General features: G+C 38.4%; 1 pseudogene; it reads left to right on the forward strand.

Annotated features, from left to right (window-relative positions):
- LOC118577882 overlaps window positions 1–25,115 on the forward strand; it is a 96,668-nt pseudogene that overhangs the window by 4,861 nt on the left and 66,692 nt on the right.

A 25,115-nucleotide genomic window follows, 5' to 3' on the forward strand; every position in this document is an offset into this window, starting at 1 on the left:
AGAAGGCAGAGTTCATCATACATTATAAAGAAATTTGGGATAGCAGAAGTTTTAAGGGAGATATTCAGAAGATCTCAAGAATTGTGAAATCATCATTATTTTAGAGGATTTTGATTTGAGTGACTTCTACATGCTTGGAATATTCCACAGATGATCAAAGTAAGATCTTGCCAAAGGAGTTTCGAGCAGCCCGAGGGATTGGAAATAGGAGAAAAAGAGAATTAGATCCTAAGGTAAAGAAAGGGAAGCAAACATCATTCATCTTGTACAGTTGAAAAGTTTTGTCTAGGCATCAGCCTTGTGCTGCAGACCATGGAGGAAAATGTCTATCCACAGGAAGCCAAAGGCAGGCTATTTCTTATCTGTGTATCAGGAGGGGCCAGTAATGCTTTGCCTGTGAGCAAGAATGTTGTAGTGCCCTTGTTTTAGCTGTCAGGGTGGGTGTATTATCACTTCTTAGAAGAGGGTGACCTTTTTGACACACACCAGGAGTATAAGCTGAGTGTTTGGATTTTCCAGTTCCATTCCTAAATCCTACTACAGGGAACTCAAGTGGGGCTTTGGGAGGCTAACATGGTGGTGTCTTTTGATCTCTCTCTTTCATAATGATCATTCCAATTCAATGCTTGTTCAAGTGACTTACAGAATTAATGCAGGCCACAAAAATATATGAAGTAGGATTTCAGCTGACATGACAAGCTAATATTTGGGAGAAGCCATGGGCCTTCCAGAGGTCAAGGTGAGGCTCAAGGAGTCTTGGTGATATTGGCTTTTGATTATTAACTATTTCCTGCTATAAATTTCTTGTGTGTTGTTGTAGATTTTCCATCATTCATTGGGCACAATTTCCCCGCTACTAATGGAATATTTAGAAAACCTTCTGTGAAATAATGCAGCCAGGATCCCTAATTTCAGGCTTTTCTGTCATTATCATCATTAGCAGCATCTAGGCAGACCATCTCTGGACAGACAAAAGTATCTTACTAGAGATACCTCTGTATTCTCTCAGAACAGACTTAAGCATTCAGACTACCTGTTTGAGAAAGTCTGGCAGATGTGCTAATTAAGCTTAACTTTCTCCTTCCCAAAGTGTTATCTCTAGTTTTAGATCCACCCTTAACAATTAACTCAGAACTAAAGGGTTCCATCTTACAGGCACATCTAGCTGTGATGTAAGTTGCCTAGTGACAGAGCACACTTGCCAGAAATGCCAGCAGCAGTGGCAAAAGGCGGCGGCAGCGGCGGGTGGTGGGGTGGTAGGGGTGGGTGGGAGAATAGCTTGGAGAGATAAAGGCCAAAGGGATAAAAGGCAGTTTTATTTTCAGAAGAGGATGGAGAAGGAAAAAAAGAGAATGGAAGAACTAGATGGGTAAGAACTAGAGAGGAACAAACTGAGATGGGGAAGAACTAGATTGGAAGAGAACTAAATTGAAGGAAACTAGATTTGAAGGCTAGAGGAACAAGATAGAAGATGAGGAAGAGCCAGATAATGAAGAACTAAGTGGGTAGGAATAAGATGGAAAGAACTAAGGACATGGGAAAGAACAGGATAGAAAAGAATGAGAACTTAGAAAATTATAGAGAGGAACTAAGGATGAAGAGGAACTAATTGGGAAAGAACTAGATGGATGGGAGCCTAGATGGGACAGAATTAGATGATGAAATTAAGATACCACATAGAAGGAGCATCACATAAACGTAGAGAGAAATCAGGCAAGAAAGGAGCTAAGAAAGAGAGCAAAATAGAAGCCATGTAGAGAGAGAACTAACTCAGAAGAGTAAAGTGCATGGACGAAAGAGTATCGTGTATGGAGAGTCATTTCATGTCATCAAAGATTAGATTATCAGCTGGTTGTAAATTTTTCCTGGACCCTAGGAGGGGACTATCGAGGGGCTGGACCCCAATAGTCCCTGTTACAGAATAAAACTTGGCCCATCACATACTGCAGCATTTTTAAAGGCCTTTCCCATGCCCAGTTTGTAGCATAAGCTTTATAATTGTAGCCACAAGGTTGGTACTTTTCTTCAAGAAATTTGCCTTCATGGGTCTCTTGCTTTGCACCTGTAAAGCATTTCAAGTAAGAAAAATTGATTTCCTTTCATTAGAAAGAGACTTTAGGGAAGACTTTCAGAAAATGTTAATACATTATGAAAACTTTGTAGTTTTACAGATTTTTAAAAATCTTGAGTGACATGCCTGCTTAGTATTTTACATACATGATCTCTTTATTACATGAACACACAATTATTCTTATTGTCTATATGCTGAAATTGAGGGTTGGTGGAATGGAGTCATTTGCTAAGTATTAGAGCTGGATTAGAGCCTCTTGCTCCAACTAGAAAATTTCATATTCGTTACATCTCCACTTTCAACATGAATGGAGACATGAAGGAGAGGCCTGGCTCATGAAATCATTATGTGACTGGAATACTGGGATAGATACAACCACAGAACCATCATTTATCAGCATATAGAAATGAATACTTTAAAACTTTTCAAATGTAAGGAGATATTGAGAATAGTTTCCTTATGGCTTAACACTACACAAATAGGCACTAGTAACTCATGCTGCTGGGGATGAATGGACTTTGGTCATGTAGAGCTGTTCCTCACACCATTTCTGGACACTACAATTGATGTGGGCCGAAGGAAATCTCATCATTGTGTGTAGTCTTCTGGGGGCTGAAACATTCTCTGAAATAAAGGTTAGTTTTCTGGATATTGTAGAATGTGAATGAATTCTTTCTGATTTTGCAACATTGTACATTTTCATTTTAGGGCTCTATCACTGGAGTTCAAACTCAATCTGTCCTCACCACACATAAAACAGTTCTATCATTGCAATACCCACAGTGCAGAGGAGGCGGAACCAGACTGAATTCATAGTAGTTAGTAGCTAATTGTTTATGACCATGTGAGATTCTACCAAGATCTCAGTGGGAAAATATCATCACCCATTAAGAATGCCTGTCTAAAGAGACTTATTTGGATGAGGTAGGATGTAAACAACAACAACAACTGTAGTGTTCTGAAATAGGATGATAACTCTCTTTTGAAGAGCTTAAAGCATTATTTTGCAGATTGTCCTTCACTCCCAGCCACATTGTCTCTAAGGTAAGAAGAGAGTAGACGTATGAGCATATTTATATGTTTTTAAATTAGTTATGAGTAGCCGATACCTGAGGCAGTCTGTAAGTGGTAGATCAGGATTCCATAGCTAACAGCAGACACTGAACTAAAATCATGCTTCTTTCATAGCAGTGAAAACATGGAGGCAACATTGCTGCTACCATCACCAATGGAGGAGCAAGGATTGTACAGGCTGATGGTTCTTCTCTTGTCTGCTGCTACACAAGACCAGCTTTGTGCTGACATTTAATGCTATTAAGTTGAGGGCTGAATTTTTTATTTTTTATTCATCACCTATTTGTTTATAATAGTCATCTCTGCCTTAACTATTCCTGTGTGGTTTTTAACTGAAAGACTGGCAGATTCCTCTGATGTTAGTAGAGTTTCTTCTGAAAGTCCTCAATCTTCTAGTGGGTAGACTGTCATGTTTCTATAGAGTTTGGAAAATGGCCTTTTCTATTGTACCAGCTATTCAATCTTCTTTAAGTCTCTTTACTAACTCCTCAATGTTTTTAAGATCAAGCTGTGATTTTCCTGGTTTATCAGTCTTTCCATTGTAGGGTTTAAATTTGCTATTATATTTTCTTCCAAACTGGTCTCTTTCCCATGAAAACATAGTCTTTTAACTCCAGAAGTTGGTAGCTAGGAATAAATACAAGACGCCATACAAATTAGTAGTGCAGTATAGATAAGTATGTGTCACAGTAGACAAAGAAGAATGGCTATAGATGTTTGCGTCTTGTTCTTAAATGACTGTCAAATCTATGTATTTGTAACATTCATTTTAAAATGTTATCATGGCTTATGTGTCTTCATAGAAAAGCCCTATAGTTTAAAGAAATAAAATTAGCCAGTATATATTTTGACTGTATTTTTACATGGTTGGAAATCATGGTAATAATAAGTTATACAGGATCCTATGAATTTATTAGGAAATACTTTAGCATGCATTAATGCACAAAAATATAAAATTCAATACAGGTGTGGTGATTTAAGTAAGAATGGTCCCCATAGGCTCATATATTTGAAGGCTTCATCACCAGAGAGTAGCACTACTTGAAAGGATTAGAAGGGTTAGGAGGTGTCGCTTTATTGTTGGCTTTGAGGCCTTAAAACTCCATGCCAAGCCCAGAGTCTCTTTCTCTGCTTGTAGATCAGGATGTAGCACTCTCAGCTACTGCTCCAGTGTCTGCCTGCATACCACCATGCTCCCCACCATAAAGCCTCTGAAACTATGAACAAGCCCTCAGTTGAATGTTTTCTTTTTTAAGAGGTGCCTTGGTCATGATATCTCTTTAGAGCAATAGGACAGTGACTAAGACAAAAGCATAATAAAAATGTATTTTAGTGGTATGTACAGGTTAAAACACTGGTCCCAGTTTTTCATTCTTCCCTGTAGTAAAATAACTTTATGCTATGATGTGTGTGTATCTCCAGTTCTTGACTTGGGATTTAATGTTGTTGACACTATTTCTGAGGAGATGGAATACCAATGACAGATCAAAAGTAAGGATGCCATGAAAAGCCAAGTTGATGAACTAATGAGTTTTATTGTGGTTACTTATAGAAGCATGAGTGAGGGGCTATTTGTAGGAGCAGAAATAACTCAAAGACACCAAGAGCCTAGCCCAGCATGAGAGGCACAGCTCAGAGACAGCTGAAGCCCTGAAGCTCACGACACAACTTCGGGCAGCTTGACAGGCTGGAGAGCATCTCTTTTAGGCAACTCAGGTGGTCCGAGCCTCTTCCAGGCAGCTTGGCTGGTGTGTCACTTCCAGGTGGCTCAGCATGTCTGAGCATCTTCTAAACAGCTAGGTAGATATTTGTCTCCTTCAGATGGTTTGGCTGCTCTGAGAGTATTTCTGTATCTCTCAACATTCTTTACTACTTATGTACTCTTGGACAGGGTGGGAACTATTGTGTCTGGTCAATTTTAGGGATTGCTTGAGGACTCAGCTGTTTTATTCATGAGCTTAAAAAGCATCTCTGAGGGATTGAACATCCTGCATCCCTCTTTAACATCTTGTGTCTTGATGAGCTTCCTTTTGAAATGGAAGGTTTTACTTTAGAGGAGACTGTTATACGACACTTAGCCAGCCAACTCAAGACTTGGATCAATGGATTTTAGTGGATGTGATGTAAATTAGGGCTTGAAAGATACATGCAGTGGATTTGATTTTTAGAACTTCTGTCTTTTTCCCCAAAATGGAAGAATTAAGAAAATATTTAAACTCAACTGTAGCAGATAGGTCCAACTGATCCAAGTCTGGAGAGAGAGTGAGAGAGAGAGAGAGAGAGAGAGAGAGAGAGAGAGAGAGAGAGAGAGAGAGATTTTGCATTATGTGTTTCTAAGACTTTGCGATTCTGTATTATGGGGCAAAGTAAGCAACACATGTGGATGAAATTGTAAACAATCTTTCACAAGGTGCATCCTGTCCCCTTTCAGATGAAATATTTCAAAGTAAGTGAGGTAGTTTGGGTTAATTTCTGTACAGTTCAGTATAATGGTGATCACAAATGGCCAGGAAATAAAACCACTTATCGCATGGCATCACAAATCCTGTTGACTTATACAATGCCCAGAACCAGTAAAATTATGCTCAAGATAAACAAAAAGCAGTCTTGAAGCCACAGATACTTCATTTGTGTTTGTTTCAAAAAGCAGGAACAAAGATAAATCATAGCAATATTTAACCATTTTCCTCGTTCATTTTTTTATTCATTGCAGCTGCTTCCACATCCTTTCTGTTCCTGAACTGTCCTTAAAATCTCAAGGCCTATCCCTGTTTAAAGGTTTCTCAGCCATAGCCCATGGCATTAACATTTTTTACATTTCCTTTTCTTCTGGACTCTCTGTCACGAGCCTCCAGAGGACAGACAGAAGCGAGAGCTGACAGGAGTACCAGGACTTCCAATCTGACTCTCCTTTAGCTGATGGGGCTACCCTGAGTAGGGAAGGGCTGGGGACGCTAGTAATTTAAAAGCAGCTGACATGCACTTGTAGAAAGGAAATTTACTTTGTGTAAGAGCCATGACAGATGATTTGCACAAAATGCAGAAATACATAACTGAAACCAAGTGTGGAGAATCAGACCTGCAGTCTCAGAACTCTAGGGGCTGAAACAGGAGGATTGCTGTTTGAGGTCAGCCTGAACCACCCAATGAGTTCAAGATCAGCTTAGGCTACACCCTGTGTCAAAAAAAAAAAAAAAAAAAAAAAAAGAGAGAATTAGATCTCATAAATGTGGGGAGTTTTATTGCTTCAACAAAGCAGATTAAAGATATATGGGAAGTATTTGAACTGAAAAATCCTCATTGATAGCAATTGAGTTTTTACATGTATTTAAATATAAGGAACCAATGGGAAAATGTTAGATAACAGAAGAATATGATTTCTGCTGGAAATCAGAAAATTGGATGAAACTTGATAAGACAGAGGCCAAATAGACTATTAATATATGCACATACACAAAAATGTGTAATTTCTCTCACAGTACATATAATGGTTTCCAAATTATATGCTTAACAGGTGGGTAGCACTTTGAATTGCAGAAATGTTATTTCACTTCTCTATAACTAAAACTGAATTACTTTTTTTCAACTTTCTATTTTCACTGATAGTAAAAACTTGAATAGTATGTTTTATAGGGGCTGCTTTGATTGCTTAAGCATAGTGCCATGGAATTCTTTCTGTCTCATTTTCCTTTTCCAAGAAGTGGCCTTATCAGTTGTCCTGGAATTTGAGAAAGAAGGCTGCACTGCGGGTACTTGTCTTTATTGTGACCTTCACTGACAGCTTCTGAAGCTGGCTTGAATCTTCTGTTCAAGCCTTAAGATCTACATCCTCTACATTTCTTCATGTCATTGGCTCTTTCAGTCACTTATGTGCCTTTTAGGGAGCAATGAACTCCTCCTTCTGAGAGGCACCTCAGTAAACCTTGGCTGGGTGGAAATTGAGGAGTCTACCAGCCGTCTCTGCCTAGATATTCCCCTTAGCTGTTTGAAATCTTCCTGTGACTTCAAACTTGAGGCCTTTTCCATGGTTTCCTGTCTAATGTGCTAGACCAAAGTTCTTTCTGCTGGAAAAATCCTTGTCAGCTATTTGGGTATTCATATAATTAATCCTTTTCTTTCACATGGATGTCAACCTTGTATTATCTTTCCCTTGATGTTGATAACCAATTGCTAAAATTTGGCAGCCTATAATGGAACATTATGGCAGAAGAGGCTGGAAAAATGTAAGAGCAGGAAGATGGGGAAATGTTGTCTTCTGGGTATGACACAGCTGTAGTATTTATGAGCTCAGTAGCCATGGTTACCTGCATACGATCAAGCCAGCCAAAATTCTAGCATAGATAGGCAAGGGACTTCTTAGGCTCAGTCTTTACAGAGGAGCTAGTGGCAGATGATAACTGCTGACAGAAGACAGTCATTCTTTTTTGAGAGTATTGCCATTGTTATGTTTTCCATGCTCCAGTGGATAGCTCCACACCCATTCTCTCTCTCTCTCTCTCTCTCTCTCTCTCTCTCTCTCTCTCTCTCTCTCTCACACACACACACACACACACATATATATATATATATCACAAAATAAGACTTGCTGAGGAGTGAGAGGGAAAGGGTTGTTGACATGAGAATATTGGGTTAGTTTGAATATTATTGGCCTCCATAAGCTCATTGGGAATGGCACTACTAGGAGGTGTGGCTTTGTTGGAGTAGTTGTGGCCTTGTTGGAGGAACTGTGTCACTGTTGGGGAGGGCTTTGAAGTTTCCTATGCTTAAGCTACACCCAGTGAGACAGACCACTTCCTGCTGTCTTTGAGTCAAGACACAGGACTCTCTGCTACTTCTCCAGCACCATATTTGCCTGTTTATTTTGAGATTGCCTTTGCTCAAGATATGCCCAGTGTCTCAGTTCATTTCCTGTTGCCTGTGGGATCAAGATGTAGTTCCTTTTCTACTCTCAGCTCCTTCTCCAGCACCATGTCTGCCTGCATGCCACCATGTCCCACCATGATGATAATGGACTAAACCTCTAAAGCTATAAACTACCCAATTAAATGTTTTCCTTTGTAAGAACTGTCATGGTCATGGTGTCTCCTCACAACAGTGGAAACCCATACTAAGACAAATACGTTGGAAGACTATGAAGGGAGTTGGAGGGGAAAGGGAATTACAGGGCACATATTGTGATGGTTTGAAAGAAAATGGCCCCAAACAGAGTGTCACTAATGAAGTGTGGTCTTGTTGGAGTAAGTGTGGCCTTGTTAGAGGAAGTATGTCACTGTGGGGGTGGGCTTTGAAGTCTCTTATGCTCAAGCTACACACAGTGAGACCATTTCTTGTTGCCTTTGAGTAAAGATGTAGGACTCTCAGCTACTTTTCCAGCACCATGTCTGCCTGTACACAACTGCAATCATGCTGCACCATGATGATAATGGACTAAACCTCTGAAAACGTAAGCCACACCAATTAAATAGTTTTCCTTTATAAGAGTTGCCTTGGTGTCTTTTCACAGCAATAGAAACCCTAAGACACACATGATCATATTTCTCTGAATATATGTATAAAATTCTCAAGAATAAAACAATTACTAAAAATTGCAGCTTAAATGAACACATGTATATTATCTTACAATTTCTGTGGCCAGGATCTCAAACCTCACCCATAAGTTGGTTAGACAGCCTGGTCTGTAATTCTGACAGGGTCAGATTCTTCTAAATTCATTTGGTATTAGCAGAGCTAAGTTTCCTGGTTTTTACCTGCTCATGGTTGGTGATTTCCCTCCAAACCCAGAGAACTAGAAACCACCTACAGTTCCTCACTATATTGACATATTCAACATGACCACTTGTTTCATGCATCCCCCCAAACACCTTAATATCACCACATTACATCAGCCATGAAACAACATAGTAATGAAAGATACATCCTGTTAACTTATCATGTTCTACTGGTAAGGGTCCAGTCACATATGACCCTTAAGTCAACTTAAGGAGAGGGTCATTTCAGGAAATGTGTATGAGAAGATAGGGCTTGTGGGGTTACCGTGAAGTTAGTTCACCATGACCTCCTACAAAGTGCAGAGCTGGGCCCGTTTTGCAGAAGCTCACTTCAAAAACATTATAGGTAATTCTCCTCATTAGATAACTTCTCTGGAGCTATGGGTTGTAGTCTGGTTATCCTTTGATTTACATCTAGTATTCACTTATGAGTGAATACATACTATATTTGTTCTTCTGAGTCTGGGTTACCTCACTCAGATGTTTTCTAGTTCCATCCATTTGCCTGCAAATTTCATGATGTTATTGTTTTTCCCTGCTGAGTAGTACTCTATTGTGTATATGTATCACATTTTCTTAATCCATTCTTTGGCTGAGGGATATCTAGGTTGTTTCCAGGTTCTGGCTATTACAAATAATGCTGCTATGAAGATAGTTGAGGATGTTTCCTTGTGGTATGATTGAGCAGTCCTTGGGTATATGCCCAAAGGTGGTATAGCTGGGTCTTGAGGAAGATTGACTCCTAATTTTCTGGGAAATGGCCAAACTGATTTCAAAAGTGGCTGTATAAGTTTCCCAACAACAGTGGAAGAGTGTTCCCCTTGCTCCACATCCTCTCCAACATAAGCTGTCTTTGGTGTTTTTGATTTAGCCATTCTGACAGGTGTAAGACGGTATCTCAGAGTTGTTTTGGTTTGCATTTTCCTGATAACAAGGGCACACATCATTGAACATGGAGAAGTTGAGCTGGTACATAACTAGAAGCTTCATCCCTACTGACTAGTGTTTGTGTACTGGAAGTTACTCTGTATGGTACTCGTGCCATATCTTCCAGCTACAAACCTTGTGACCCACAATAGTGACTTACTAGATACACTGATGCAATGGTTGCATAAATGTTATGGGAGTTAGTAACCATAAATGTTATGGGAGTCTAATTGTATTTAAGGAGAATTCAGTCCTAAATGAGCTGTTTTCATCAAAGCCTAGTCAACGTTTGTAGATCTTTGTGTAAAAGGAGGCAGAAAAATTGTAATATTCAGAGGTGATGGATGATACCAAGGAAATAGTGTCTTCCAAATACAATAAGACTGATGCACATATGAACCCAGAGAAACTATAGCAGTATGCACAAAGCCTGCACAAGATCAAGCCAGAAAAGGTCCCAGAACTGCAAGGAGGAAGTGGAAATAATTTGCCACCCCTAACCAAAAAGCTATCTGAAATTGATAACTGTTGGTAAAGAAAAGTTCAGTTTCTTTAATACAGTCTAATGGAGAAGCTACACTTTAGGACAGGCTCCATGCCCAGGAGTAGTTGGCCAACACTAAATGAACTCAATGGTACTTGTGGAGTTTTTGTCTCAATTTGCTTTATTTAGACATATTTTTTGTCTTATTGGTCTTTTACTTACTTTGATTTTAGATTGTGTGGGTTTTCATTTGTATGTGTCTCGTTTATTGTTTTATATTTTTTAAGAGAGAGAAAAAAAGAACATAAAGTTGGATGTATAGGGAGGTGGGGAGGGCCTGGGAGGGATGAGGGAATGAGAAAAAAATGATTAAAATATAGTGTGTGAAAATTTTTTTCAACAAGGAAACTACAACAAACAAGAACTAAATATAATCTTTCGACAACATCAAAGATGTATTTAAAATCGTAATGATGATGCTTTGAAGAAATAGTAGTTGCCTATTTGCTGTTAAGTCTTATCAAATATTAAGTCACATAACAATTGAACTTTTGGGACAAAATGATATAATATATGCAAATTAATGCTCTAGAACAAGAAAGACAAATGAAAGAAGGAAAGGAAAAAATTCAAAAAGAAGTAAAGAATCCGACATTGTAGAAAACTGGGAAGCAATATACTACTTAACACAGAGGTGCAGTTACTTAAGTCAAAGCAATTCTGTATTTTAATTCAGACAGTTAAGCATGGTAATTTGACCTTTGGTAAATCACATGGGGAAAATTCAAATGTGAGTTGTACATAATTTGATTATAATTTTGTATGTAAAATTTCCATTTACTGAGTTACAGAAATCAGTCATGGGTCAGGAACTTGGTGCCCATGAGTTATTGTCAACCAGTAATAGGACCTTTAAGTGTCAGGGCTGTGCGGGAGGGTGCAAAATTGGTTCCTTCCTCTTGGTCTTTGGTTTCTTGTCTGGTGATGCTATCTCTCTTTTTCCAAGTGCTCCTGTGATTATGATGCCATTCACCATAAGTACTTGAGAGCAAGAAAGATGGTGATGCCATTTCCTCCAACATCTAGAGCTTTGGACTTTAGACAGTTTTATTTTTTTTTATACAGTTACCTAGCCCTGGATATTTTGTTATAGACACATATTGTTTCATTTGATGAATAGAAAACCTTTGAGTTTTTAAAAGTTGTGTCAATGTGACATCTTAATGAATATTGAATATGTTTAAGAATATAAGCCCATATAACTTAAACTCAATTTTCATGGGTCCCATTCCAATCATAGAATACAAATTAACATAACTTAAAAATTTTGTAAGTGCCTATTTTCATTCCATAACAGCTTAATGGATGTGAATATCTAGAATTCTACATGGCATTGCTTTATACTGTGGGCTTTAGAAAGAAGAAAAAGCTGCAAAAATGGACATCAAAGCATTTCTTTCCCAGGAGAAAAGCTTTTGTGGTCTCCATCCAGAAGGCTGGGTCTGTGGTGCTCCTTTGAAATGAGTTTGAGGTGTCCTGTGATTCCTTTTCATCTTATATTTTGACTTCACAAAAATTTAGTGTCTGCTAAGGTGTTTTTAGCTAGATTGGTTGGTGTTTTCTGAGCTACTAGAATCCCACAAAATGATTGCATAGGGAGATAGTCTGGGCACCGTTGATTGTTTTTCAACACACAGAGACATGTATACTAGCTATCCTTCAGGATTTCCTACCTTAGATGCCTTCCTCTGCATTTTGAATATATGTTTTAAGGTGTGGGCCTTTGAATGCAGGAAAATGGATCTGATGCTGTACTTAAGGAGATAACGGAATCCTCTTCCTTAGATGATATATAAGGCCTAACTCTTCTTGAATCTGCTTATAATAGCAAAGAGATGTGTAACATGGATTAGATACTTCTTTACTCTTATAAACTAGGCAATCACTGAGTTTGTTACATTTTCTTTGTTTTACAGTAGTTAGAATAATAGAAGTATCCTATTTCAAAACTGATAAATGGATATATACAGCCAGGGCTTCAAGTCCTGGCCAGCTTTTTTACCTTCAACCATTGGTCTGCAAGAATATGAAAGTATGTTATCAAAACAATAAAACATTCACCTTCCAACAAATGACAGAGATCCACCTGATAGAAGCTTCTGGAATCAGGACTGTTAGTAACAGACAATCTTTCCAAAGTGAAGTTCTTCATCTATCTTTTTGTGACAACTAATGAGCTGATGATGGTGGCCAGAGAGATATGTAGCCACAGACAGTAAGACATCCTAGCTCTAATATATAATTTTTTTTTCTAGGGTGGTAAGTGTTTCTAATAATTTTGAAAAAAAATTGAAAAATGAAAGTTAACTCATGTGTTTGGAGAGAAATGAGTGGGTCAAATGTCACACCATTGGATACAGTAGGGGACAAAGGCCCAACTTCTGAATCTGTCAGTTATGTTCTTCATAGCTTTGATAAAATATCTGTCAAAAAGTAACTTAAGGGAAGGGTTTATTTTCACTCACAGTTTGAGGGGATCCAGTCCATCATAGAGGGGAAGCATCAAGGTAAGAGCAGGGGAGCTGGTCACAATGCCCCCACAGTCAGGAAGCAGAGAGTCAAGTGGAATGGAATGTGCTGTCTAATCTCAAGGCCAGCTCCACTGGCTGGCTTTCTTTAGTGAAGCCCTCCCTCTACATCCTTCCCAAATAACACCGCCTGAAGGTGACCAACAAGCCTGTGGAAGACGTTTCACATCCAAACATCCATATTCTGCTCCTGGTACCCAGTGGCTCATAGCTACCTCATGGTGCAGAATTCATCCATTCATTCAGCTTTGGCTGTCCTTATAGTCTGTAACAGTCCTAATACTGTTCAAAACATCTGTCAAAAAGTAACTTTAAAAGGCCGTAAGAGGGCATCAGATCCACTGGAATTGGTGTTACAGGCAGTTGTAAGGCACCATGGGAATGCTGGGAATTGAATTTGGGTCTCCACAAGAACAGCAAGGGTTTTTACTGCTGATCCATTTCTCCAACCCATAAATATAAATATATTGAAAAAGCATTTCCTGAGACTCAAGGCAATTTCTTAACTGTGACTCTCTATGAATTAAAAAAATATTAGATCCTTCCACCATACCATGGCTTAGTGCAAACATTCCCATTCCAGAAAGGAAGAAGGTGACATATCAAGGAAGAGGAGGACCAAGCAAGGCTGAGACACCATGGCCTTCAGCGTGTGGGCCATGCACCAGTTGGTAATGATGTTGTGTGACTCAAAAGTCCTTGAGAGCTTTGCTGCATCTCAGCTGAGCATGGAAGGGGCAGAGGGCAGCTCATTCTCTCTTTCAATTAGATTGAATCACCACAAGCTTACTCACCAGATTGCATTCACTTATTCTCTCTATAATTCTCATATATATATATATATATATATATATATATATATATATATATATGTAACGATAATACATTATAGTTAGTGTAAGGCACTTGTCTTTTCTTCTAGTTGCTACAATAAAATTTGCTAAATCATTTACTGGAAATAAGGTTAAGGATTTTTCTCTGCTATCTAATTTCATCCTTGCATGAGATTTTCTCCAAACAATTGTTTTAGAAGGAATTTGTAGAACATAGTTTTCCTTTTAGAACTGATAATCCCTTCTTTACTGAAATGAGAACTATAATTGGCCCTAATTATCCCTTTCATTGTCTACACCAGAAGGTGATGTCCACTTGGAAATTTGTATAATGAAATTATGCTGAGTATGTTTGTATAGATTTCTTGATTTTTGTAATTTACATATATACATATATATGATCTATATCAACTTTTTCTTTTCTGCTTAATTGCTTCACATGCAAATTAAAAATGATTTATTTATTTTTATTTTCTGTGTGTGTGTTTTGCTTTCATGTATGTATGTATATCAATCCAAGGCAGGTTTATGAGGAGACCAGAAGAAGGCCTCATATCCCTTGGAAATGGTACTATAGGCAGTTGTGAGCCACCATGTGAGTGCTGGGAATTGAATTTGGGTCCTTTGCAAGAACAGCAAATGATTTTCACTGCTGAGCCATCACTCCAGCCCATAAATCTAAATTTAGTCAATCAATAAATCAATTTCACCCTATTCTGTGCAATTTGAATGGAGAAAGAAATGCACAAATTATACATTGTGTATCTTTCTCAATTTATTAGTTTGATAAGGGAAATTCTCAGATGGAATACAAAGCAGTAGTCTGAAAAGGCCAGCAGATCGAAGTCATTCATGTGTGCCTCTGCTCTCCTATCTTTTCACTTTTCACTGATGTCTCTCCTGAAGACCTTGTAGAAATTAACATATAATTAATGCATTTTATACCTTGTGATAAATATGTACACTAAACCAGGATCACTTAAGATAGAAATTATGAAATTATTTTCACTGAAAAATTGTCAAATTTGTGTTAAAGATTCTGTAAGGCTGATTGACTGACTAGAACTTCCCAGCTGTGGATGTTGGAATGTAGTAGATCCAGAGCTAAATTACCCCAGGCTATATTAAGTGTTATGGGATAAAAATCCCAGAGACCACTTGGCATGATAGAAGTTCAAATTAAGAGTCTGTATTAAGCTGGACAGAAACTACTTGGAGAAAAACACTTCTCACAGAGCAACCTCAAATGCATATTTTACAGGGTGCTTTTAAAGACAAAGAACACAGAAAAACTTCCTTGTTGGCAGTTGCAGGGAGATGCAAGCAAGCAGTTTAATAAGAGCAAAGAACATGCAGTTAGCTAGGGCATTTTGATCCTGAGTTTCTATAACAAAGTTGAATATTTTCCTAAGGGACTTCTCAGGGCAGAGAGTAGAAACCAAAGATGGCTTCTGCTGAGAAAAGATGGAGAAACCTTTACCCTGTCACACTAAGTCCCTGTAATGATCATTCATTGCCCACCTCTATGTTTTAACCTAACATTCTGTGACTATCAGGGATAGTTATCTGTAATGTATTCAATAAAGAGAATACTAGCTTCCACCAAACCCAAAGCTAAGAATAGTCTCACATTGTATCTGAGACCTACAGCAAACATTGCCTTGCTTTGCTGTAATCCACTGTAAACATGACCCTTCTACCAATGTATTTGGGAAAAAGCCTTGATTTATTACTTTCTTTGTTCTATTACTATAAAAATTTATGAAATTATTACCATATTGGAACACGTCATTTTGGTGTGATTCAAATCTGTTCCCAGGGCCTGGTCGCTTGAGTTTGGCTCCGGAACAAACTAACTCATTTCCTTTGAGGTGAGAGCTATATTTTGAGTTGACAGAATGTTGTCCAATGATGATAATGACATTACAGCATATAAAATAATTTACTTTAGGCAAGGCACAGCCATAAGCATAACTCATAGCAGCCATGGTTGTCTGCACAGGGTTGGGCCTGTAAGCAGTCAGTCATGGATCAAGGAGGGATTTATGGCTATTGACCTATTGGAAACTAATGGATTCTAGAGGAGGGACAGCCCTTGTCTTAAGCTGTGTATGTACTGCTGAGCCCATCATGCTCCACAGGATAGTTCCAAACCCATGGCCACAAAGATGGCAATGGTTAAACTGAGTAGCCCACTCAAATCCAAAACAGAACAACAAACTCATAAGAATGGTTCCTGCAAGAAGGAGAAGGGTTGATAGGGGTGGATTGGCAACAAGTGGTTGGGAGTAACCAGAATGCATTATATACATCTGTGACTTATCAATGAACAAACTCATTAAAATTTATGAATGTTAGAAAAGTATTTCTTATCCAGAGGGCCTGATCCAGCTGGGGGCTCCACAGCCTTTGGTTCATAATTCATGTGCTTCCATTCGTCCCTGTGCTTTTTGCAATCTTGGATTCAACAATTCACGCTCTTGCAGACCCTTCTCTTTCTCAACAGTTGGACACCTGGAGCTCCACCTGGGGCCTGGCTGAGGATCTCTGCATCCACTTCCATCAGTTATTGGATGAGAGTTCCAAGACGACTGTTAGGGTGTTTGGCCATCTGATAACCAGACTAGGTCAGATCAGGCTTTCTCTCAACCATTGCCAGCAGTCTACAGAGGATATATCATTGTGGATTTTTGGGGACCTCTCCAGCACTCTGCCTATTCCTGTTCTCATGTGGTCTGCATTTATCACCGTCAGTTATTCCTCATTCTCCCTTTCTGTTCTTGATCCAGCTGGGATTTCCTGCTCCCCTAAGCTTTCTTTCTCTCAAATCTTGCCCTTCATTACTCCCACTGTTGTCCAGGTTGTTCATGTAGATCTCATCCATTTCTCTGTCATTGACATGGGAATGAAGGGGAGGGGCTGGGAGGAAGGTGGGGGTGGGGGCGGGAGGGGGGAGGACAGGGGAACCCATGGCTGATGTATAAAATTTAAAACACATAATAATAAAGAAAAAAAAATATTAAAAAAAAACTTCTAGGCAAAAATACATTTAGTTACAAAAAGATACTTAAATGGCTTCTCAATAAAGGTGACAAATTAAAAAAAAAGAAAAGTATTTCAATCTCTTTCTTTTTCTATGATTCATACATAAAATATCTTACAGTTCTGTGCTGATTAGTTTCTGCCAACTTGACACAATCTAGAGTCACCTGGGAAGAACAGTCTTCAATTGAGGACTTGCTTACATCAGATTAGCCTGTAGGCAAGATTATACGGGCATTTTTATGAGTAATGATTGATGTAAGAGGACTATCCCACTGTAGATGGTGCCACCCTGTGCAGGTGGTCCTGGTTTGTTTAATAAAGCAGGCAGAACAAGCCATGGAAACAAGCCAGTAAGCAGCATTCCTCTGTGGTCTCTGCTTCAGTTCCTGCCTCCAAGTTCCTGTCAACTCAAGCTGTATGTCCAATGCACTTTCCTTCCCAAGTTTCTCTTAGCTAATGTTTTATCACTAGCCAGTCTAGTGAGGAATCTAGAACAGGTTCTTTGAAACACTTCTTCCTGTGCATAACTTGCATCCTCCTACATGCTAGTGAGTTAGAATAACGACTAATTGCACCTTTGTAAGCTTTTGTAGGATTTACACTTTTGAAAAAAAAAATCAAGCTATTTATTTTATTATTATGTAAATTTGAACCTGAAGCTAAAGTGTAGTTAGTCTAAAAATCTTAGAATCCTGATGCATACCCCTGCTCCCAAAGGGCTGCATCCTCTTACCTACAAAGAACAGAAGAAACACACTGTGTTTCCAGTTACTTTTCCATACTCCTGCCACCTTGCCAACTTTCAGACAATATGGAAAGATCATTTTTGAAGCTCTGGAAAGTCTAACTGAGGAGCATCAGAATCATAAAGGTAGCTGCCAATGAAAATAAAACTGCTGGTTATGTTTGGTTCTGTGTACAAATGGGCTGTCATCACAGCTGGGATTGCTGGACTGCGTTGAGAATATGTCCTGTTGGCTGGTGTGGTAGAATCCTTTCCTTCTGACCACCCCAGTCCCTCCAGGGAGGACTTCATTATGGAACACCTTGAGTCATGTGTGAAGTGTTCTAACCTTCTGGTTCTCTGTGCAGGAAGGCACCACTCCAGACGTAAGCTTTTTTCTTCAGAGAACTGTCTATGAGCTTTTATGAGAAGAGAGAACATGTGTGAGTCGCTCTCTGTAAAACATTCCAGAGGCCTCCAATTTAAATTTATACAGCTTTACAAAATTCACTGAGGGACACTTCTGGTTGAAAGACCGTGCAGTTGTGTTTTGAGACAAAACCTTGTGATTGTTTTTTTCTTACCCTTGTGGCTGTGCTTTCTTAGTATGGCTCATCATATCATGTGTTCAGTTGGAAAATGACTATAAATTTTTTACCATTATGTGCATTCAGATATAAATAAACTATCCAGGTGGCATGGTATTGATACAAAAATCCTCACAGGCTCCTATGCTGTCCCGTAGCTAATGGTGCTATTCTGGGAAGTTCTAGAAATTTAGGAAGGTGGGGTCTAATTTGAGGAGGTATTTCATTGAGTACATGTCTCTAAAGGTTCCAGATTCATTCTTCTCTTCCTCTCTCCTTTGTTTCCCATGAAGTGAAGAACCTTCTCAACATGCTTCTGCCAACCATATCTGCCCAAGCACATGGGACCAACCGAGTGTGGAGTGAATACCCTGGAACAGGCAGCCAAAATAAAATAAATCTGGTCTCCCTTAAATTGTTTTGCTCAGGTATTTGATTACAAGGCTGACAAAATCTGAGTAATTGAACAGTCTTTTATTTTGTAGCATAATATCAATGTAAGATCACACAGAAGCTCATATTCCCATCAGAACTGATTGATGATCAGTGAGATACCCACCAAAGTATGGGCTGGCCCACATAAATCCCAGGCACAACTCAAATCACTGTGTTCTCATTTTTTAGACATTGAAGAATATGAATTTTTCTCTTGGTTAATACTGTTAATATATTGATTATAGACTGGGAGGCAGGGATCGGAGAAGCACAACTCAGCCAACCCAGAGGGTGTAAAATTGTAGCCTTAATTAGAATTCATGAGGTAGTAATGGTAAAGACCTTTATAAGTATGGTTTAGAGAAGTTACTAAATTCATCAACTTTGTGTTAATAAATTGAATTTTGATTTACTTATGTGGGGCTGATCTTTGTACACAGTCTCATCAGGATTACGTTGAGAGTGATATTTCAATTTAGACAACAAAATTAAAACAATAACAACAATTGTAAGGTCTTTTACAATTGGGTAAAACTTGAAATTTCCCTGGAGATTTTAATAGTGGCATGTTTTAATAATCTTATTTCATTATAGTAGATAGATTGATGTTTCAATTGTTAAATGGTTTTATATTCCTTTTGTATCAGCCTTTCAATTAAACATTGGACCAACTCAGAAATTGGAGGGTAGATAAGTCAAGTTAGGAGCTTGGAAAATGTGACTAGGAATGACGATGACAGATAGATGGGGTCATCCTAGAAGAGTTGTACTCTCCTTAGTCTGTCTGTAAGAGATCTGGAATAGAATTCTGTGAGAAACCACGAGCTCACAGAACATATCATGGTGCCATAGAATAGGCTCTCTAGAAGCAATATTTCATTTGAGAATTTGGATTCATGAAGGAACAATCTGGGAACCCCAGCTGTTCTCCTAAACCCAGCAGTCACAGTGGTAGCAAAGCAGGGTTGGGACAAAGGAGAACATCACACAGACCCAGTAGTTGCCTCAGCAGTCTTCTCCAGGAGTTCTAGACTGGAGGTTCTAGAGTTGTTCCAGATTGAGGCAAAGAGACAGAGCCTTTGTTTCCAACCCCTCTATCTTCACTTCCTATCAAACACTGAAAGAGCAGATGCTTCAAATGAATGCATATAAATCTTAGGTAAAATTATTCCTTTTGTTGGGGTAAATTCTCAGAGAGTAAGTCATTCATGAATTGTCAGCCATTAATGCTCTTAGATAGGTAAATTAGTCATCAAGGCTAATTTCCTGTGATAACTTGACTGTATAATTGGGAACCTAGATGTTTGGCTAAATGTTCTTTCTGGATGTGTGTGTGTGTGTGTGTGTGTGTGTGTGTGTGTGTGTGTGTGTGAGAGAGAGAGAGAGAGAGAGAGAGAGAGAGAGAGAGAGAGAGAGATATTTTCAGCAGATGTTGGTACTAAATTGGCCACCTGAGTAAAGGGATTGCTGTCTACAATGTGCATGAGCATTTTCTGTTTTAAACAGAACAGTGAAAATAGTGATAAGTTGATCTCTACCTGACTAGTTAAGCTGGGACATTTATCTCCTTTTTTTGCCTAATTAAGTTTTTGTTTATTTGCTTTATTTTTTGTTTTTGTTAGAGAGAGAGAGAGAGAGAGAGAGAGAGAGAGAGAGAGAGAGAGAGAGAGAAGAGAGAGAGAGAGAACATGAAGTTGTGAAGTTGGGTGGGTAGTTAGGTAGGAAAGATCTGGGAAGAGTTAGGGAAAGGTAAATAGATATGACCAAAATATATTGTAAGAAAAATTTAATAAAAAATAAATTATAAACAAACAAAAGTATCAAAAATATAAACAAGCAAAACTATAAGATAAAAATATCAAATCACAATAAATTGTGTACACACACACACACACACACACACACACACACATAAGCAAACAAACACATGGAGTTTCTTTTGTGTTGGTCAGTTATTCCTGGACATTGGTCTTCCCTGGAGTAAAGTTGATGTTCCCAGGGATACTCAATTAAAGAAAACAGATTTCCTGTTTTCTAGCATGCATTGATTGCAAACAGCTTCTTGGTTAGGGGAGGGACCTTGTGTTTACTTCCCCTTCTTAGAGCTGAGATTTTTGTCTGGTTTGAACCTGTATAGGTGCTATGGATGTTGTCATTGGGTCTGTGAGTTCATGTGTGTATCAGTCCTGCAGTGTCTGGAAGATACTACTTCTTTGGAGTCACATGCCACTTTTATCTCTTAGCATCTTTCAGCTTTCTCTTCTGCATAGATCCCTAACATTTGAGTCAAGGGCTTTGTAAAGACATCCCGTTTAGAGCTGAGTGCTCCAAGGTCTCTCACTCTTTGTGCATTAACCAGTTTTTGAGTCTCTGTGTAAATTATCATATACTATTATTTTTGAATTGTTTTTATTTATGCATGTCTGAGCAGGTACAGAAGTGTGTGTCAGGCTCCCTGAAGCTGGAATAACAAGTGGTTGTGAGTTGCCTGACACATATGCAGGTATCTGAAATTGAATCGTCCAGAAAAGCAGTGAGTGCTCTTAATTCTTGGGTCATCTCTCTAGCCTCTGCTTTTACATTCTTAACTCAATAAAAATCTTTTGATCTGAGCTATTGCACACCACCTACTTTGCTTGATTCTGGTGCGAACTGGCCAGCAGGGTAGTCTTTGCTCCCACCTGTGTTGGTTTCTGACCAAAGAAAGAGAGCACATGAAATTTTACATAAAAAAGATATAGAAACTGTGTGAATAGAAGAAGGAGTGTGAGTCTCACTTAGTTAATACTTAAGTCCCCATTTACTGCTGTTCCTGTATGCACACTCTACTATGTGGTGTCCATAACATACAGTAGGAACACTTAATATGTACTCAAAATAAATAAAATTGGTAATGCAGGTAAAGAATTTCACCCCAAAACTGTGTGTCCTAGAGAGAACATGAAGCAGGAACCACTGGATTCAGTCAGTCATCTTCAGTTTCCATTTAATTATCTTTTTCTTTCATTTTATATTTATTTAATTTTTTTCATTTTACATACCAAACCATGTTCCCCCTCTCCCCTTCTCCTGCTGCCCTGCATCCTCTCTAAGTGAATATTAGACACAAAGCAAAGGAGAACGAGGCTACAATCCACAACCCTGGAGAAGCTAGGTAAAGAGGGGGACCCTAAGAGGACAAGCATGGATTACTCCAGGAAGGGGAAAGGATTAAGATCTCCTGGGTAAACTGAGAGAGTAGAGTAGAGGGGAGGGGATGGGAAGTGGGAGCATGAGGGCTCGAGATGAAAGAGATATCTTAACAGAGTGAACCATTTAATTCTTCTAAAATAAACACTTTACTGAGTTGGGGTGATTCTTATATTAAAGGTACTTGTCTTTCAAAAACATGGCCTCTTATTCAGCATGAAATCCATGCTGAGTTGAAGAAGTAGAAATCCATTTTCTCCCTAGGGAAATGATTTCTGGTATTGAATTTATTGAGCTCCAATGTAGTGTAGGATAGAATCATGTATGACACTTACCTGTGATGAAAGGGATACTAAGTGGTAGTTTTGATTAAATTCATTTTTTCAGATGTTGTGATATTAAAATATCCTCCAAATGATATCGGACTCCATACGGTTTTCCTTCTATGGATGGGTGGATGGGTGCCTGATCCAGGCAAATCGAATTTGAATCAAAGTTGCCTCAGAAGTAACTGTATGACATTGGGGAATTCAATTCTGTGTTCCTTATTTTATTCCTCTCTAAAATGTGGATAGTTTTATGATATGGGTGATCATGAAGATTAAATGAAAATACCTGAAGCACTCAACAGTTCTGTGTTTCACCAAGCAATAAATGGTGTTCAGAAAAATCCTTGCCAAATCCTTGCCAAACGTAGAAGTCTAAGACGGCAGGGAGGTAATACAGTTAGGGATTATTTTGTACTGACATATTAGAAAAAGTATAGGCATAGCAGTATATAAAATAGCTTTTCTGGCTTGAGTTTTAGCAAGTTTTGTGCATGGTGGCACAATCAAGGTGAGCTCATATGTACAACTTCTCTGTCGTATCTGGAAGTCTCCCACCATCTCTAGCTCTTGCAGTCTTTCTACCTCCTCTTCATCTTCTCCATTGAGCACTATTAGCTGAGGAACTATTGATACTTGAGAGTTGACGACACAGGTCAGCCACACCCCAGGGCAGACCCTACACTCAAGAGTGATTGGGCAATATAAATTGGATGTGATAGGTTGAGAGAAAGAGAGAGAGAGAGAGAGAGAGAGAGAGAGAGAGAGAGAGAGAATTTGAGTCAGTAGGGAGATGGGAGGGAGTAGATCTGGGATGAAGATATATGATCAAAGTACATTGTATAACATTTAAAAATATTAACAACACATTATTAAAAATATTCATTAAGTTTAGTATCAGAGATTGTACGGGACTTTGAAACTCTACTCATTACAAGAAACAAACTGGTACCTTTAGGCACTTATTTAACCTCTCCAAACTATTCATTTGTAAAGTGAAAATATAATTCCTACTTTGTAGGGTTAGTATGAGGATTAAATAAAATGACCCATGGTGTACACTCTGAGTTTTTATCTTTTAGGGACACTCCAAATGTTAGCAATGGGAAAGTTTCAAGCCCCTGAGAACTTCTGTTTTCCTCAGTTATTCATTTTCCAACTATAAGAAAGGAAGTTTAATGAGCTATATAGCTGGTCTGTGATGCTCACTGTCTCATCACGGATCTCTCAGATCTAAATCAGTCCACTATCTCCTCTCCTTCCTGGGCAACATACTTTTATAATTTATGTTGCTGTGCAATTTTGTAATTGCATAGACCCACTGCTCAAAATTAAACTCATGGGAAGTCCTATGGAAATTTGTGGTTACAAACAGTTATATTGGACTGGGAGTGGTCACAATAGATCACCAGAATAACCCATAATGAAAAGAAAATGAAAGGTACCTTTCTGCAAACACAAAGCATAGATTACAAGTAGCAGAAGGACACAGATTAAACCATTCTCTGTGATTTTCTTTGCAATTATTACATTTTATCACAGAGGGAAAGAAATAAATCTCTTGTGTTCTCATCAATATCAGCTTTTGTTCATAGTGACAGGCATTTCTTATTATCTACATCTTTAAAGTCATTATAGTGTTTATAGTTATCAACTGAGAGTGAAGAGTTTCCTTGAATAGATGAAACAAATCGGCAGGCTGTCCACATCTTAAATATCTAGTAACAGTGGTCTATGTATTAGAGCCAAAGACTTCAGTGTGATGAAATACTCAGATAGTTAGAGCTCCAGTTAAGAGAGATTGCTGTATATTGTGTCTTTTTTCAGAGGAAAAATATGGAAATTCTAGGTAGCAGTGGATTTCTTGTAGCCAATGTAGGTTATGGCCATTCTTTCTCCACTTGGCGTGGGGAAGGCCTTCTTTCCTTTATACGTGAGCCTTCCTAAAAGCTTGATCAATGAAAGCAAAGCTTGTGGTTTTGGCAACGTTATTGCAACTGCTCTGCTTCCATTTCACCAGCCTGGTCCCATTCAGACAAAATTGTTTAATTCCTAGCATTTGATTGAGACCTCTTGTTCTTCACCTCATGCTGATTAGACGCTTGCTTCCAAGGCAGTCTCAATGTTTGGGTATATTATGCCCTCTCCAAACCTTTAATACTCTGTTGTAGAATATCCAGTGCTAATTGGCCTAAATGCAAACCAGGACGATAAATACAGCCACAAAGTACTGATTAGCAGCAGCAAGTGGACTTTTTAGATATTTGTTCTTTTAGGAAGTTTATTATCATTACTTGGTACTTTATTTTTGTGCAAGGAGAAGCTTATGTATCTGGATACATATAATAACTATTCTATCTTTCCATTGCTTTTTATTTTCTTTTAAAATATTGCTTTAAAATATTTTTACTGAAAAAATAGTATTTGTAATATAATTACAAGGCAAAATGTGATTTTTGATTTATATTACAATGTAGGGAAATTTAATGGAACCCATTAACATTAATCTGTCTCACCATATTCTTGTGCAAAGAATAAGTCAGTCTCATAGAAACAATGGTTACCTGATATGGGGATGGAGTGGAGGAAAGAGTGAAGTGAGATTAGATGTTGATCAAAGGATACAAAGTGTCAGCTGAACTTGGAGGCTGTTTCAGCATTCTACTGCATGCATGGTGACCATAGTTAAAAATAGTGTGCATTTCATATTAGCTTAGGAATTTATTTTAAAAAAATTCCATTGTTTTTAGGCATTTTAATTTAATTTGTGTGTGTGTGTGTGTGTGTGTGTGTGTGTGTGTGTGTGTGTGTGTGACGTGTGCCACAAAGAATCATGTGTGTTTGGAGGCCAGAGGACAACTTGTCACAGAGCAAGTCCTTTTCTTACCATCTACGTCTTCATCACTAAGTCCAGAATGTAGGTGTAGCAGAAAGTATCCACTTACTGAGCCATCTCACAAACCCTTGAATTTCATTTATTTCTTTTTTTCCTTTTATTTTTTCCCATTCTTCCTTTCAAATCCTTCTTAACATCCTTCCTGTTTTCTTTCAAACCTATGGATTC

The sequence above is a fragment of the Onychomys torridus genome, chromosome 2 (genome assembly GCF_903995425.1).
Source record: "Onychomys torridus chromosome 2, mOncTor1.1, whole genome shotgun sequence".
NCBI classification, from domain to species: Eukaryota; Metazoa; Chordata; class Mammalia; order Rodentia; family Cricetidae; genus Onychomys; species Onychomys torridus.